Genomic DNA, 19,061 nt, shown 5'->3' with positions numbered 1-19,061 from the left:
AGTCCTGATACATGAATTCTAAAGACAAAGAAGTCTTTGGTGTGATTGTCATTTAATGGTGCTATTTTTTTCTACCCCTATTAGAACATTGTAACTAATAAGGCTGTATTTCTTTCTGCAAGGGGGAATTATGCCTGTTTTGTGTTTACAGGATTGATCCTCTTACAGCTCAGCTTCCTCCCTTTTTAAACACCATCCCGACTCCGATTACTAACATGCCAACTTGTGCTGCCTGTTGCTATGGTTTCCCAGCAGTCATTGGCTGTGCCCTGTTGCTTGAAATTATGCTTAGGCATGTCCTCATAGAATTTCATCTTTCTGTCATAATTTTGGTTGTTCTCAAGTTCGCATAAAATAGTTATTTAAAAACCCTTTGTAATCCACTTTTATTTAATTTTGTTAGCAGCAGAACTGTCCCAAAGATTCTGTGGGCTCAGGATTTATAGGCATTGGTCTTATTAATGTTGGACCCTAGACTTGTAATATCCCTACTGCTCATGGAGTTGAACAAATGACATGATTTCTGAATCTGTTTTAATGTCATGATGCATCTGTGACATACCTTTTACCTAAGATGATTTTCAGTAGTGACAAAGCTGCTGGTTTCATCTAAGGGCATACCTCTTGTTCATTGTGACATGGTGCAAGAGCTGACATTTGGAGTGGCATCTGTGATAATCTAGGCCTTCTAGTCAAATCATAAATTTCATACTACACCATTCTATGGACTATTAGCTTGACTAAAAGCACTTTGCTCTGCTGGTGTCATATTTTGTTAGCTAGTCTTTCTGGGAACACACTGGCTTTCTTTATACTGTTCTCTATTTCTTGGACAGAATACTGTTTAGGGCTATTTTTCTAAAATAGTGAAATTCAATAATCAGTTTTTCTTTTTCCATCTTCAGTAAAGATCTTAAGCTCTTAAGCGATGATGCAGCCACCCACATCGGTGAACTTTACACTTATTATCATTATCAACATTATTGAATAATAATGACTGCATATTTCTTAAGGTGAAATTTTGAAATAGAAATACTGAATCAAAAGGAAAGAGATGAATCTTGATTCTGATTTTGTGAATCAAATAATTTAATTTTTTTTAGCTAGTTTTCTACCAAAAGTTAATTTTTACACGATAGTCTTGTCAATAGCAGAGAACCAAGCGAAAGATAGAAATATCATATATAGGAAATGAATTCAGGCTGAACAATGACAATGTTGATCTCTATGTGATAGATATTATATAAAGTTATACACTTAAATACTCTACATATGTATTATGTTAAGGACTAAAAATATGATCTGCTAAGACATTTATATTTTTCTCAAATATTTCTATTCTTAATTCAAGTTCATTCACTCCCTGGGAGTATCTTATAATTAAATTCACAAGACTAGCTTTAGATGTGGTGAAATAAAATTACAATCTTACAGCAGCCATATTAGATTGTAAAGTGAAAAAAGCATGTTGAGGATGGCAGAAGAATAAGAAAGTCCACATTAGCCTAAACACGATATGTTTGACTTCTTAAAAACTCAGTTACCTAAGAGAGAAAAAGTTTTTATTCGGTTTGACCAGGTAATGCAGCCAGATGGAATGTGAACTGATGTAACCTCCAACACCCAGGCCCATTCCACCTGACCTAACTCTGCCTCTGAACCTATCAGATTCCCCAGAGGGAAGATGCTTTAACTCTCTCTGTTGATTACCATTTTGAGTCTAATCTTTCTAAATTTTTTTATTTCAGAATCTTAAGGGGGTACAGATGTTTTTTGTACATGAATAGATTTTATAATGCTTTAGTTGGGGCTATCAATGTGCCCATCACCTAAATAGTATTCACTGTACCTCTTAGGTAGCTTTTTACCCTCCCCCCACTTTTCTCCCTTTTAATTTACAACAAATTTTACTTCTTTCTGTGCCCTTATCTGCCCATCAATTAGTTCCAAACAATTAGCAATCTCTCTATTCTTTAATTTAATCATGACTATAAAGTCATTATCAATTAATAAAAAAAAACCTAAAATAATGATGAACATTTGATATAAATAATGAGAGGAAAATCCATGAGCTAGTTAGATAATTCTGTCAAAAAATAGTTCAGGGAGAAATTAATAGATATTTGCCTATTGCTTTAGAAATTAACAGATAATTCCCTATTACCCTAAAATTTAATTTAAATCTAAATGTATTTTGCCAGGTGTGGTGGCTTATATAATCCCAGCTACTTAAGAGACCAAAGTTTCTTGAGGCCAAGAGTTTCTTGAGGATTGTTCAAGGCCAGGAGTTCAAGACAAAATTGGGTAATAAAACAAAACAAAGCAAAAAATAAAAAGAAAGAAAAGAAAAAAATAGCTAGGCATGTTGATGTATGCCTGTAATTCTAGACATTCAGAAAACTAATGCGGGAGAGTCTCCTGAGCACAGGAGTTCAAGGTTGCAATGAGCTATGATCATGTCACTGCACTTTAGCCTATGTGACAGAGAGAGACATTGTCCTAAAAAATAAAATAAAAATAAATGTACTCTGTATCTTGGCATTATGAATTTTAGGTTATAAGTCCTTTTGTTTATCAGAGCAAAGAGCTTTTCTAAAATATTTGAAAACATTGGTATTACTATTACTAAGAATTATTGACCTATAACCTGTACACTACTGTCTCCAGAAGATGGGAGTTATACAATCAAATTTAGTAGGATATCTGTTATGTCAAAACATACAAAATAAAAATTTTAAATCATTTTTCTATAAACATAAATTTTATACCACAAACTTGGTGATAAATTAGTCCTACCTAGCTCTAACAAAATGAACCTATAAAGAATTTCTTCCAAGTAGGAATATGTGTAAATTTCTATTTTTCCTCTTAGAATATAATTACTAGTAAAAATTAAAAATTGGAGAAAATCAAGAGATGAAACCACTATCTTATACCCATCTGATATTTGATAAACCAATAAAAAAAGCATATACTGGGGGAAATAACCCTTATTCAATAAATGGTTAAGAGAACTGGATATCCATATGTAAAAGACGGAAACTGGAACCACCCCTTTCACCCCTTACAAAAATTGACTCCAGATGTATAAAAGACTTAAATCTAAGACATCAAATGACAAAAGTCCTAGAAGAAAGTATGGGGGAAATTCTTGAGGATGTTGGCTTGAGGAAAAATTTTTATGAAGAAGACTTCAGCAACAATTGCAACAACAACAGAGATAAACATACGGAACTTAATTCAACTGAAAAGTTTCTGCACAGCTAAGGACACAAAAATTGAAGCAAATAGACAACCTTCAGAATGGGAAAAGATATTAGCATGTTACAATTCTGATAAAGGTTTTATAACTAGGATCTATAGATAAATTAATCACACACACACATACACACAAATCAAACAATTCCATCTATCACTGGGCAAGAGACATGAACAGAACCTTCCCTGAGGAAGACAGATGATTGGCAAACATACATATAAAAAATGCTCATCATCCCTAATCATCAGAGAAATGCAAATCAAAGCCACCCTGAGATACTACTTAACCCTAGTGAGAATAGCCCACATCACCAAGTCCCAAAGTTGCAGATGCTGGCATGGATGTGGAAAGAGGGGAACACTTTTACATTGTTGGGGGGACTGCAAATTCATACAGCCTCTTTGGAAAGAAGTATGGAGAATCCTCAAAGAAGTCAAATTAAACCTCCAATTTGATCCCATAATTCCATTACTAGATAGCTACACAGAAGTAAAATAATCATTCTATCATAAAGACATATGGACTAACTAGATTGTTTATCACAGCTCAATTTATAATCACCAAGATGTGGAAACAATCTAATAATCTAAGTGCCCATCAACCCAGGTATGGATTAACAAACTGTAGTAAACGTATACCATGAAATACTGTTCAGCCATTAAAAATATGGAGACTTTACATCTTTTGTATTAACCTGGATAGAGTTGAAACACATTCTCCTTGGTAAAATATCACAAGAATAGAAAACCAAATATCCAACACATTCAATACTAATACAAAGCCAGTAGATGATCTCACACACATCCACATAAAAGAAAAACTCAATGCAATTTGAGTTGGAGGAGAGAGGGAATGAGGAAGAAGGAAGAGGGGAGGGGGTTGGTGGACTCCCAGTTGATGGGACAATGTAAGGGTATTTGGCACACTTTTTGGGTGTGGGTCACAGCTACAAGAAGGACTCTACCTAATAAACTCAAAGACCTCACATTAACCTAAAACAAAGAAAAAAAAATAAAAATGGGTAAAATAAAGATGGCCTTGAATACAGGACAGATGCTCAATTTATCATCACACAGGGTTTTAAGAATGTTTCATCAGACGAGGCCCTAACAGGGGACTATTTCTTAGACTCAATAATGCTGCTTTCCATTATTTTATGTGCACTCCCCTACCTTTGCTGTTCTGTGGTGAATAACACAAAATTTGAAATCAAAAGTTCTGGACTATAGGCTCACTCTGAAGCTTGTTTATTATGACATATTCAAATATGTCACTGCAATCTTCTGGATTATCTGTTTTCTTACCTGTGAAGTAAGGAGACATTGTATGAGAATCAAATAGAGAACATTTTGACAAAAGGTTTAAACTATAAAGTATTAACCCAAATGTTAATTGCAAATTTAATAGTTAAGCTCATCTCACAAGTTTCTGATAATGGCAGGTAGCCTAAAGACGAAATCATTTTCTACAAGAACGTGAATCACATTTATTTTATTCTAGATATGAGAAGTATTCTATTAGTCACTACATGAAACTTATGGGTTCAAATAATCAAATGAGTACAACTATTTTTAAAGAAAAATCCATTTTTCATTCAAAAATGTTCCTCTCTCCTTTTGCAAACCATTTTCTTTTGTGCCCTCCAGGTTCTCAACTCAATGTTTCTAAACATTTATTAACTTAAAAACTCTTCTCTTCATCAAAATAGTCAATAGACATTAAGGAAATATTATGACTGTCTTACTCTGAATTTTGGGAAACATTAGTAAATTATTTGCTGCTTCTATTGCCAAGTATATGACAAGGGGGCGATGATATCAACTTTTCCAAGATATTCTGCATGACACATAGTGCTTAATAAATGACAGCTTTTGTCATTACAAGACTACCTGTCCCCAGGGACCTATTGTGAATATCTTTCTTTCTTTCTTTAAATTAGTTTTAGCTATAATAAAATAAAAATTTCAGTTCTTAAAAGAACAAAAATTATTAATCTACAAGTACTTTTCATATCCTATGCTGCTCAGTCTCCTGGTTTAGTTTCATATGCTTAGAGATTAAGTAACAATTCCCAGCTATTTTTACCTTTTGGATAAACTTTGGTTTCTTAATTTCATACTCAAAACATGAAGGCCAGAATTAGATATACTAAGCTCAAGGTGGTTGGACTCATGAATACTGGAATGGACCTAATCTCTGTTTTTGTCTGAATGATATGTTGCTATTAATAGAACCTTTTTTTTTATATTTCTATGTTGACCCTGGTGACTACAGAGAGGTGGCTACTGGCTCAGCTTGTATTCCACTGAAGCATCCTCTGAGAGCTGCTATCCAGTTTTCTCTCATCTAATCTTTTTGTTTTTAAATTGCACACAGAAATATAAAATTTTATGTTTATTCTTAATAAGCTTTATCTTCTTTGCTTTAGCTCATTATTTTAGCCCATTTTCATATATTTTTGTTCTAATCCTGTCATCGAATATTTTAACAATTCTTCCCACTGTGTAAATTGATCTGATTGCTTTATACATCTTCAGAAATATGGTTGATTTTTTTAAAAGTTAAATGGAACAAAGCAAAAATATAATCCTATGACATATCACTAGAGAAGTTTCTCCAGGCTGACACCCTTTCATTAATCAATACTCATTTTTTGAGAGGGTTGTTCAAATAGCAAATGAATCTACATGCCTGCAATACAAACTAGTATTCATTTATCCACTTTATCTATAATGCTATTAAAATTTTGCCAAAGGTAGACTAAAATAAAAATATATGCCATTTATTCAGCAGATCCATGGGTCTAAAGAGTTAAACAGGATATAGCAAGTCAACTTATTTTTACATGATGTATTTTAGCACAGCTTATTGATAATCAGCAAAATTAGCAATATTACTTTTGTATACCTCAGCAAATGTATTTAATAATCCACTGAGGAATGTTTAGGTTGGCGTCAAACATATTGGTTTGATATGATTCTAGAATACATTATATTTTCTATTGAAAATTCCATTTCTATTATTTTCATCCAATTAATTTATGTCTCTTGCTGGATGCAGTGGCTTACACCTGTAATCCTAGCACCTGGGAGGCCGAGGCAGGATTACCTGAGCTCACGGTTTTGAGACCAGCCTGAGCCAGAGAGAGACCTCATCTCAAAAAAAAAAAAAAAAAAAAAAAAAAAAGCCAGGTGTTGTGGAGGCACCTGTAGTCCCAGCTACTTGGGAGTCTGAGGCAAGACAATTGCTTGAGCCCAGAAGTTTGAGGTTGCTGTGAGCTATGACACCATGGCACTCTACCAAGGGCAAGAGCTTAAGACTCCATCCTCCTCCCCCCAAAACTTATTTTTCTTGCACCAAATGTAATATTATTGTTTTGTAGTCTGTAAAATAATAAGTATATACAGAGCATCTACTAGGTAATGCTATAATGTTGGGCTACATAGACAAGTTCCCTTTCCTCATGAAATGTATGTTGCAGTAGGCTAGACATGAAAGAAATGTATGACCTCATACTTAAAAAAAAGAAACCTAGGAGGAAGTAGAATTACGAAGGAAAAGAACAGATTACTATGACAGAAAACAATGGGGAAACTTAAATAAATCAATGGCGATGATTATCTAAGGGAGTAGTATTTTAGGTTCAAAGGGGCTAAGTGAAGAACCAGGAAAAAAAAATCTTACACAGACAGAATAATACAAAGGTCTTAGACAGAAACTATTTTATCTTATCTGAAATGAGAAGGACAGCCAGGTCATCAAGTGTTATAAGAGAGAGGATCATGAGATGAAGCTGAAGATACCATTACGGATAAGATTACCAGCGGACCCGAAGGCATCTCTGAAAGAGTTTAGATTTTACTGTGTAAATTGGAACTCCATTAGTAGATTCTAGACGGGCAGAGGCATGATCACCATAGCATTTCAAAATTATTTTTCTGACAGCTGAGTAGACAGAAGATTGGTCAAATGCTCAAGAATAAAAGAAGAAGAACTAGTTATGAAGAAATGTAATATTCCAAAGAAGTTACAATTAATAAATAATTTTAGGTTACTTTGTCCAAGAGAAAATGTGCATCAATTATAAAATGACTGAATTTTTAAAAATACTTTAAAAATATGCTGAAAGATCAGTTTGCCAAATTTATCAATTTACTAGACAATGTTATATATTCATGAAGGTTAGAGATATTTTTACAGAAATGAATGGGAAAAGAGTTGCTATATTCCAGTAAATTTTCAGTCACATAATTATCAGTGAGCTCAATGTGTTTAATAATATTTGAGGATTTATTAAGCTTTGAAATATGAATCACTCTTAAAATAGACATTTGAATGAACTGCTCCAACAAATTCTCTCTAAAACAAATGGAGCGAATTAACTCATCTTACAATTAAAAAAATTCTAATTCTCAAAACCTCTAGAAACCATCTATGTACCATGATATCCTAGAAACTATATAAATACCTAGTATTAACGTGAGGAAATTTTCACTTTTGGTAATTGGATTCTGATGACATAGCTTTTGAACAGTTCTTCAGTAACTTTATTTGTAAAAGTAAGATTTGGGTAAGTTGAAAAGTTAGCAAATTCAGTAAACTGGCCAATGAACTGATTATTTGACAAATTTATTTTGATAATAATTATTCAATTTTTTTGAAATAAATAATTAAAGGGTTTTTACCATGCAAGTTATAAGAAAATTTACTTTTGTGAATTTATATCAGCATGTTGGCCTGCTTTTGGCTTTTACAGTGATAATAGAAATAGAGGGAAGTAAGTAGATACAATAATTTAGTTGGAGAAATGATACCATGGTTGCTGGTGGGGGAGAGAAAATGATTCCCAATCTGTATTTCCTTATATACTTGGGATGCTAACAAAATGACCATGTAAAGCTGCCAAGTACTATAGGTGGTAGGCTATGCCAGCCAAGATCTAACAGGAGAGGAATAACATGGAGGTAAAAATTCAGTATCACCAGTCTATGGAGACAATTAAAACCAAGGATGAGAACTGAGAAAAGAGGCAGTAGAATTAATACCAGAGGTTCTCCAAAATGTATATTGTTTGTAGAAGTAATATAGCTGAAAGAGGTCTCTTAAAGGGGTAGCCAAGATTGTACTCCTGCTTAAAAGAGAGAGGGAGAGAAGTTTTTCAAGATGGATAGTCAACTATAGCAATAAAATAGCAGACTTTTATTCAAGCCCTCCATTTTTGACTCCTACTCTTTTTGTTTAAAGTTTTCCACCTGTTTTATCACTTACATTTTCTGTCCTTTGTCTCCTACATGTGTACATATGTGTGTGATTATGTCTCTATCCTATTCATTCCTGACCAGAACTCTTTAAGACAGGCACTTGTTCATCTTTATACACCCAGCAGAATATCTGGAAACTACAAAGTACTTAGAAGTATCTGTTGAACTGAGTCATTTTACATATGGCTTTTGTTTTGACATTTTAGGAATATCTCTTGAAACAACATAGTTAAATCACAAATGGTGATCTCAGAGCTGAAAATTTGAGAAAGGCTGCATTTGCTCACTGTGCCAGCTACTGAAACTGACCTATATCCACAGGGATAAAATTGATTTTACTCATCTTTGCATATGTCGTCAAGATCAGCATGCATTTTGAACCATTACTTAAGATTTTGTTATGCAACGTTGGAAGTTGCAGTCTAGGAGAATGACTTTTTTGTTTCCTAGAAAGGCTTCCTTGCTCATTTGCACATAGACAAAGGCGCTGTGTAAGATCCTCAACAAAGCTATAAACTTGGCATTAAGCCATTATGCAAGCAAAATTCTTAGAGGTTTGTTTTTTCCCAAGATTGAAATATTTATTGACATAATGTAAATGGAAATGAGTTTCAGTCTGTGAGCTAACATAATAAGGAAAGGGAAGAATATAACCCAGAGTATGAGAGAAAAATTTAAAAACCAAAATGAAACGGTAATGAGTCTTCTAAATCAGTAAGTATAATCCAAAAAATTCATGGTTAAACTGGCCTTAAACATAAATCTACATGAAATGAATTTCCTAACATTCAGCCTCAGTTTTTAGCATTCTAGCTTAAAACCACAGAATATCACCATTAACACAAATCTTAATGGTCACTAGGCCAGACTTCTTTATCATTCAACAATGTCCTCCATGAGATAGCCAGCTTATTTAGATTCTGTGAAGATGTATGCAATAATGGGAATTTTAATCTGTGAAAACCCACTGGAAAATATAAATTTAACAGATATTTTTAAAGGTACAAAAATTAATAATATATGTCTTTGTCTCTAATGAGATTTTGTGCTGTTTGAGAACAAAACTTTACTTTGTGTATGCTTTAACAGAAGTGTATGGCATAGTTATTAGCCCATTAGAAACACTTGTAAACTTTTTATATTGTTTTGCTTCTGTTTTGTTTTGTTATTAGATAATGAATAGTTAAAGTGGAAATATTATCATTCCTCTATATACTTTCTATGTAATTGTTCTAAATTCCCATAAGCCATGATTTTTTGTTATTGTTGCTGCAGTTTGGCCAGGGCTGGGCTTGAACCCACCACCCTCAGTATATGGGGTCGGTGCCCTACCCACTGAGCCACAGGTGCCACCCAGCCATCATTTTTACTTCTACTATACAGTAACCATGTCTTTGTAGTATATCTATGAAGGCTCCTCAGTCCTCAGAGATACCATGTATATAGCTTTCTTTACATTTCTATAATACAACTACGTCAAATTGGGGGTCTTCCAATTGATATTGGGAGTAAACTTAATTTGGGCCAACTTTTAATTTGTCTCCTCTTACCTTGGAGTAGTGACATAAGTACTGCAGGGACTTTGGGGGTGGTGAAGACTTTGGGGTGAAGTAATTTGTTTCTTCATATTTTGTCACTTTTACATTTTTGACATCCTTTGTGCAGTCCTCCCTTCTACTTCCTCTCTGGCTTTAACCCAGCTCAATCCATTGCTATTTCAGCTCACCTTTAATGTAAGAATTCTCTCTTCAGTACTGTCGGACCTACCTTCTCAGGGAGCATTGCCAAACTGCATCGTCTTGAGCCAAGGTGATCCCTGGGCTAATTCTCATCTCTCTGGGTACACGGGCTGCTATTTCTTCTCTGGATATCTACCATGCTTCTTATGCTCTATAGGGAAAGTGGGCACAGATTACATCCACTTTCAATTCCTAAACCTAAATTGAAGATTCTCTTTCTCTTGATTCATCCCTGAGACAAGCTTGATATGGTAAAAACCCTGTGCTCAGTGACAGGTAATTATTCAGCTCTCCTTGGTTGCCTCTATTTTGCTCCCCTGGGGACTGTCTTCTAGTCTCAGAAGTGGAAAATCATGCTGAGATACATCCATTATTTTTCTAGATCTACTGTTCCTGATTGTGAGCTCTTTATGCCCACCCTTAGAGTTCTAGGTTTTTGAAACTCAGAAGTAGGGAAAATAACTCTCTTTATGTTCTGAATTCGGCTGCGTCATTTCTCCCTGGAGACAGTGATACAGAATGCCCTATCTGACTCAAAGTAGGAAGGCCATAAGATATAACATTGGGATAAGAGGTAAGGAAACAGAATTCATAGGCCAACAGTTTTCCTCCAAAATCATGTGCTTCCCAGAGAGATGAAAGTTTTTATTCCAGACAATTTGGTTCAATACCTTGAAGGTTTCCAGTAAATAATAGTATGTTGCTAATGATAATCTACTTTCAACTGCACTCAAAATTTGAGTTAAAAAAAAACCTTTCCTTTTTATTTCGCTTTGTCATGTATTATATGAAAAATAAAAGAAGATATCAACTCAATATCAAAATTAGTCTTCACTGCCTAACTACACTTGGAAGAGTGAGAAAGATGTGCCAGGGATACATTGTTGATAATTAAAAAATTAATATTTGAAATCAATCGACCATAAAGAGGTCAATCTATATCACACAATTATTTTTAAATATTTAAAGTATTAATATTTATCTCTCTCCTTTTCTTACAGATTTTATAAAATAAAAGGAAATATTCATTCAAAGTAGGCAGAATAATGACGGACTTTTAGTTTATAGCTTTAAAGTATGAATCACTTATAATAACTACCATTAGCACTAATGGAAATTTGCACGTAATAAATCCTTCTGTTGCCCGGAGAATATACCGCAGCTCTTTTAAACTGTCTGGTACTTTTACCCCTGGGTATCTCAGAAGTGCTGAGCCATCAGACACTATATAGCGTTCCTGGAAAGGAATAGAAAGATAATTAGAGTATCTCGAGTTTCCTGTCTTAGGATATAACAGACATTTCCTCCCAAACATAGTTGCATGTATGTCTTAATATTCCCACACAACTACATGTCAGAGGTGCTCAGAAAAGATATACCAGATCGCATATTAGGGTGACTGTAATTATTATTTATGTGACTCTCATTTTCTGTGTTATTATAATTGTTTATAAAAGGGGATTACAGAGGTTATTTATACCTTTAAGCAAATACTGTCTGATGGTAAGACCACTATTGTGCTTGTTTTATATAAAAATGGGGAAAAATAACTATCAAGATAAAAATCATCCCTTTGTATATACATTTATGTCTTATAGGAAAATTAAATGTAATATAACTTTTACTGACAAGTTAGGCCTGGGTCTACACACACAACAGCTTGTGTTAGGTAACAAAAAATACGATCTTGAAGGCATGCGATTGGTGTGGCAAGAACTGTTTTGTGGCCGAGGACTTGTAATTTTTTTGCTTGTTTCCCTTGGTGTAATGTCTTCAAGGTCCATCCAAGTTGGGGCATGTGTCAGAATTCCCTTCCTTTTAAGGTTGAATAATATTCCATTGTACAGTATTCAAATACCACATTTTGCTTATTTATTTATTTATTCATTTTTTGAGACAGAAACTTAGTTGTCACCCTCAGTAGAGTGCTTTGGCATCAAAGCTCACAGCAACCTCAAGCTCTTAGGCTCAAGTGATTGTCTTGTCTCAGCTTCCCAAGTAGCTGAGACTACAGGAGCCTGCCACAATGCCTGGCTATTTTTAGAGACAGGGTCTTGCTACTGTTCAGGCCAGTCTCCAACTCCTAAGCTCAGGCAATTCACCTGCCTTGGCCTCCCAGACTGCTAGGATTACAGGCGGGAGCCACCATGGCCTGCCCATTCTTTCATTTATGTACATCAGGGTTGCTTCTACCTTTTAGCTATTTTTAGTAATGCTATTAACAAACATGACTATACAAATATCTCTTTAAGACCCTGTTTTTAATTCTTTTCCAGAAGCAAAGCTGTAAAATTGCTGGATTTTCAATTTCTTCAATAGAGATTTCAATTTCTTCAATAGTGATTCTATGTTTAGTTTTTTGAGGAACCAACATACTATTTTGCACAGCAAAGAAAGCTGAATCATTATTTACATTCCTGTCCATTGTGCCCAAGCATTCCAATTTGCCCACATCTATAAGCAAAAGGCCTATATACCTCCGGCCAAAAAGGCTATTTGAGAGAGAACAGTGAAAAGACTTTGTGCAGGTATACTTGTGAGAAACTGAGGCAGAATCCCATATGTCCGGGTTGGCTGTGGGCGTAAATCCCCCTGACTTAAGGCCCACATGGGAGCCGAAGCTTGCAAACAAGTGGTCTGTATGTCTTAGAAATTTCTTAATTATGCCTACTTAATATTGAAGTAGCTGCCTCCAAAGGGTGAGGCCAGCAGAGCAGGTATTCAATCCACCTTGCTTCCCCATAGCCTCAGGCTTCATCAGATAAGAATAAAGAAGTAATGGCTGACAACACTTCTCCATTAAGTTATGTTAAAGGGATTATGTTCCAAAGGGTTATGTTGGATAAAGTGATATCAGTTAAACCTTAGATTACAAGGGAGAAGCTGCTCATGAGATACTCACAAGATGTTTATTCATGAGATGGATTATGGATGGTAATGAATATTAATAAAGTCTTTGATGTACAGTGCACCTGTGCAGGATTGTAATGAATATTAATGAGGTACAGTGCGCATGTACCCAATGGACTATATAAACCAAGAGTAAAGAAATCAACTTGCCACTGGCAGTGAGAGAGCAGTGGTCCCTGGCTATAGAAGCCAGGAATAGATAAAGACGTTGTCACATGCCTGAGAGAGCTGTGAACCCCTTTATTTATACAATTCAATATGCGGGTTTATTCTCTGCGACATCACTTCTCCGTGAGACCTTAACGGCAGCACATATCTTTGTTAGCATTCGTTACTTCCTGCATTATTGAGAGTAGCGATGGTAGTGTGTTTGAGGGGGTATTCACCGGGTTTTTTCTTTGTTTCTATAATGATTCGTGATGTAGAACGTCTTTTCCTGAGGACCCACTAGGTTTAAGCATCTTTCCTTCTTCCACAATTTCCATACCCTCCGGAGCTCCACCTGGCGTGTGTGTTGACATCAGTTCTGTGTTTAATTGTTTTTCTCATTCACAGGTCCTGTGATCTTCTTACTTCCTCACTTCTTCCTTGTTTATTTAACATAAACCCCATTATTTCAAAGTTTGCTATATACCATATTTAATTGTTTTTCAGCTTTTCCCAATGTTTAGAGGTTTTATTCTGTAATAAATTAAGTAGAATAGTAATACATATTACTAATGGAAGAACATCACGGTATCTGTTGTATTCATAAGTTTTTCATAATGACTGTTCAGCACACTTATTCTTAAGCTTAATAAATCTTAATTTGGACTTGTGATCTTTCCTAACAAACCTGACCCTCCTACAATCTTCCTCAGTGTAGCTTTTCAATTTCTTCAATAGAGATTTATAGAGTAACATGATTATAGTGTACTGCATTAAGTCAGGGTTCTAAAATTGAGTGATTTGTTTATTTCATTGTTTCAAAGCTTAATAGCTTAGAGTGATGGGAAAGCTGCTAACTTTCTCAAACTGAAGTTTACTCACGCACAAACAGAATTAGCAACAGACCCTTCCAGCCCGCACCCTGGTGAGCGGCTCTAAGTACTAACAGACATATTTTCAGGTATTTAATGACAGTCCTCATATCAGTTATTCTGTTGCTATCTGTATAAAAATGCTGACATATTTCAACTTTTATAACATTTCAGAATGTGTATTTCCTCCCCCAGAGAGGATTTCACGTGTTGCGGAAGTATAAAAATCATTTACCAAGTTGCATGTTCCAAGATTTATACCAGAAAATAGAGAATATATACTTTTATCAAGATAATGTTATAGATGAAAGGCTAAAGATGGAAAAAGAATGGAAGTGAAGGTCACAGTTAAGTTAAGAAAGTGAAATGGTATTTCAAGTGAGAATTAATAAGGTACCAAACAAAACAGTGACAATGGAGAAGCAGATTGATCTGAAAATCAAGAATGTATCTAACAGAGTTTATCAGTGATTTTGCTTGGGAAACGAGAGGAGGATGCATTCAAGTGTTTGCTGTTGTGTTGGAGTGTGTCTCTTACTTGGTGATTCTCTTAACAAAATAGAAAAATGAAGGGAGCATTGGCAGGTTTGGGAGGAGAGGAAATGCACTAATTTTGTCCTAATTGACTGGGAAGTACTGAAAGAATTTCTGAGAAGAAGGGTACAAGGAAGTGTACGGACCCCAAAATAAATCTGGCAAGCGTGAGAGCTGAAACCGTGAATGTTTGTGAAAGATAGAAAGAATAATATGAAAGAATCCAAAGAGAAGCCAAGCAGAGATACGTAGGAAGACAAATGTAGTTTTAAGCAAAAATGATGCCCAAATCATAATAGTCTAAGAAGTGTTATTAAACATTTTTGTACTTACTGAGGACCATAAAAATAGATATGCCATCATATGTGCAATACACAGAAGGTGCCAAAAATGTGTTCGCATTTTAAGACAGGAAAAAACTATATTAAATTTGTAATACTTGAGTCACGTTTGACTTCTTCAGTGACAAGAGGTGCTGATGTGACTTGTATTTATCTGACTGTTATAAGTATGTATTGAGTATTACAATTTTAATGCCTTTTTTTTTTCCTTTCTTAAAATGTATATATTGGGCGGTGCTTGTGGTTCAAAGGAGTAGGACGTTGGTCCCATATACAGGAGGTGGTGGGTTCAAACCTGGCCCCAGACAAAAAACTGCACCAAAAAAAATGCATATAAATTTTTGGCACCCACTGTATACACATAATTGATAATATCTTTTCTGTATCTTGAAGGTTTTTTGGTCACAATGTCTAGTTATAATAAAAGTACAGGATGGAACTTAGCAAATTCTTAGAGTGAGAGTTAATTGTCACATAAGCCAGAAAACTTGTAGACGTGAAAATTAAGACATGGGTTTTGTATTCAGTTACATACACAAAATCAAAATTAGGGAAGATCAGGAAGAATGTTATGAATTATGATTCTGAGTTTATGACATATGCTTTCTACAAGTCAGAGATGAAAAGACAAGAGGCAAAGCAATGCAGCCATTTTTACATCAAGTAAAGTTGTTTTTGATCTAGATGGCAAGCCAGGAGAAAGATGATTGGAGGCAGTGAGTGAATGAGTGAAGGACTAATTTCAGAGTGAGGAAAGAGTGAGGAGGGATAGAATGTCCTTCAGAAGTCAAAAAGGATGTAACATGTGGTATCACTACGATTTTGAGGAAATTAGGGACAAGTGAATGTCAGAATGCCAGCCAAAAACATGCCCCTCTGTTCTACAGGCCAAAGTGAGCAGTGAGGACTTTGAAACAACGATCGTGAAAATTACCTGAATAATATTTAAGCCAGTCCAAGTATGAACATAAATAAATATCCTAATAAAATTTTAAATATATCATAATACTTAGTAATTATCCATAACCCATGGGAAAATAACGCAGAAGTTAAAAGCATTGCAAATGGGGGGTTAGGCAAAAGCAGAGGCAACATTTAAACACGGGGCGACTGTAGGAAACAAAGGGGAAAGTGCCACTGTGAAATTCTTCAAAAATAAAACTGTAAAAATACAATATTAAACTGATTAAGGGGTCTGGCCGTGTTTACTCACACCTGTAATCCCAGCACTCTGGGAGGCCGGGGCTGGTGGACTGCTTTTTACTGGACTTGGAGATCAGCCTAAACAAGAATAAGATCCTGTCTCTACTCAAAAAATAGAAAAAACTAGCAGGCATGATAGTACACACCTGGAGTTCCTGCTGCTCGGGAGGCTGAGGCAAGAAAGCCACTTGAGCCCAAGAGTTTGAGGTTGCTGTGAGTTAAAATGATGCCATGGCACTCTAGCCAGGGAGACAGAGTGAGAATCTGTCTCAAGAAAGTAAAATATAAAAGAATAAAAATGAAATAAAAAAATAAAATGATTAAGGGCAGTGAGTTCACCTATTATGTATCTCTCACCTATTTATAGACCGATCAATCATAGATTTTTATAAAATTTCTTTTATTGGTAAATCTGTGCAGGTACACCTGTCAGGCAGACATTCCAGCCTTCTTTGTGGGCAATAATGAATTTTATTTCTTCGGTGAGTGTGTGCATACGTGTCTATGTATATACACACATATCTAAATATCTCATAAATATGTCCCAGAAGGTCTTATGGAAATGTATTTTTCAGAACAACACAGCATTCATCTTTCATCCAGAGTAAACTTAAATATTAATGGTGGCTTTCAGCTAATCACAGCAAAGCAATTCTAAATAAAGGTTTCTATCATTTTTTACAGCCTTTAGATAAATAATTTAAATTTCCCTTTATTCTAGGTTAGATGATCTTTATTTTATGTCAAGTGGATTGAAAAATGATTTTATTGGCCTATTTGCCAAGGATTTCAAAGTAATTTTGAGAGTTCACTTGAACATACCTATATTATTAGGCCTTCCAGAATTTGTAATAACTTAAACAATTTTATTTTTACTTAAATACAAAGGAAAATTCAATCTAACAGAGAAATGCAGCAAGAAAAAAAGGCACTATTATTTTAAGGATTACTTTTCTTGGGTGCACCTGTGGCTCAAGGAGTAGGGTGCCAGCCCCATATAGCACAGGTGGCAGGTTCAAACCCAGCCCTGGCCAAAAAAAAGAATTATTTTTCCCAAAATATGACTGGTATTTAATTAGATAAAAAAATTAGACAATGAGGAACTTGACAACATTATCTCTTAAATAAGGTCATATTTTCTATAAATATAAACTTTTCTAAATTAAAATTATTAAATATTCTATTCTCAATAGATCAGTGTTAAATGCTATAAACATATGCAAACTTTTGTCAATTTAAGAAATTAATTTAATGCTTTAGATATAAAAAAAACATTTCCCTGGTGGCAGACTGCTTGATCTGGTTATAGTTTATGAATCCTCATGAGAAAGACCACCACAACAAGGACTATTGTTACCTACACTGTATCCTTTACAATTTTATGTTTGAAAATAGAGTATACTATATCCATCCTCAAGGTATGTTTACATCAAGTTTTTGAATGTAAAATAATGATACTTTAGGCTTTTGGTAACGTTCATAATGCCAGAGTTTTAAAATGTCATAGGGCTTACATCATTGCTATCATTCTTAAGGTGCAGATTTCATAAGGACAGAGCAGATATAATTGCAGACTAAGGAGACTCAGCTCTAATTCCTAGAGCTCAAAAAAACTTTGACTGAGAAAATGTACTTCACAAAAGAATGCAGCCCTCTTCTTTTATGCAAACTTAGATAATAATGTTGGATTTCAGTTAGTGATGGCAAAGCAATTGAGCCTTATTGTTTATAAAAATATTTCAGCTTAGGAACCTTCCCTTTTTTTTTTTTTAAGAATTTTGAAAATCCATTGCTTTGATTAAAAAGTCTTCATGGGCTCTCTAGAATCTTAATATGCATGTTCAAGTTTATATGAAAAGGGATTTCCCACTTTTCATTTTAAGTTTAATTAATTTATCATGTATACGATCTTAATCTTAAAACTCTGTGTGTTCCCCACTGAAGAGGCAGTTCACTGTTGGGCTTTCTCATATTTGCCTTTGATCTTTATCTTAAAGAGCTCCTTGGAGCAGGAGCTTAATGATTTAATGTCACAACCTTGACAAAATCAAGAAGAAAATAAAATTAGAAGAGAAGAGAAAAGGGCGAAAATGAGTTAAAGGTAGAATTATATGCTTCCCTTAAATAATAAGCTCTCAGGAGTTCTTGGTTGAAGAGATTATGCTGAGAGTAGTAACAGAATTGGAGATGATATTTCTGCAGCTATGAAATTCACAGGAAGCAGAAACAGCCTACTTCAGAATTGGGCCACAGATGCCAATGCATAGATGTGGGGAATACGGATGGATAATGAGGACTGGAAAGAGGGGTGATACTACATTTCAGGAGTGCTGAACTGTTCAAATTCTTTCTGACAGCTCCTATTCACCAATAGCCAAACTAAAATCCCCATTGCTCTTATCTGCTATGGACAAGTAGGAGATGTTGGCAGGAAGGAGACAGATGAAGGAAGTCATCCCAACCAGGAGTGCAGTCTGGGTAGCTGCTCCAAGTAGAATTCCAGACAATAAGATTTCAACTCAAATATCAAAAAGGAAAATTAACCTAGTCTTTAAAATAGAACTCAAACTAAAAAAAAAAAAAAAAGTGTAATTTTCCATATGACAAAGATTTTTTAAAAAATGGATAAAATAGGGTAAAAAATAGACAAGATAAAAATAGGAAAGGAAATGGTATTTTATTACCGTATATCCAGAACAAAATTCTTACAATCAATTATTCAGTAGCAGGATTTCTATATTTCTCATAATTGGCAAAAATGAGGCTGATATTCTTCTTTTTTGAAATATTTTACA

Source organism: Otolemur garnettii, unplaced genomic scaffold, assembly GCF_000181295.1.
Source record: "Otolemur garnettii isolate 467f Iridium unplaced genomic scaffold, OtoGar3 scaffold00035, whole genome shotgun sequence".
In the NCBI taxonomy this organism is placed as follows: Eukaryota; Metazoa; Chordata; class Mammalia; order Primates; family Galagidae; genus Otolemur; species Otolemur garnettii.
Note: the sequence above shows the minus strand (reverse complement) of the source record.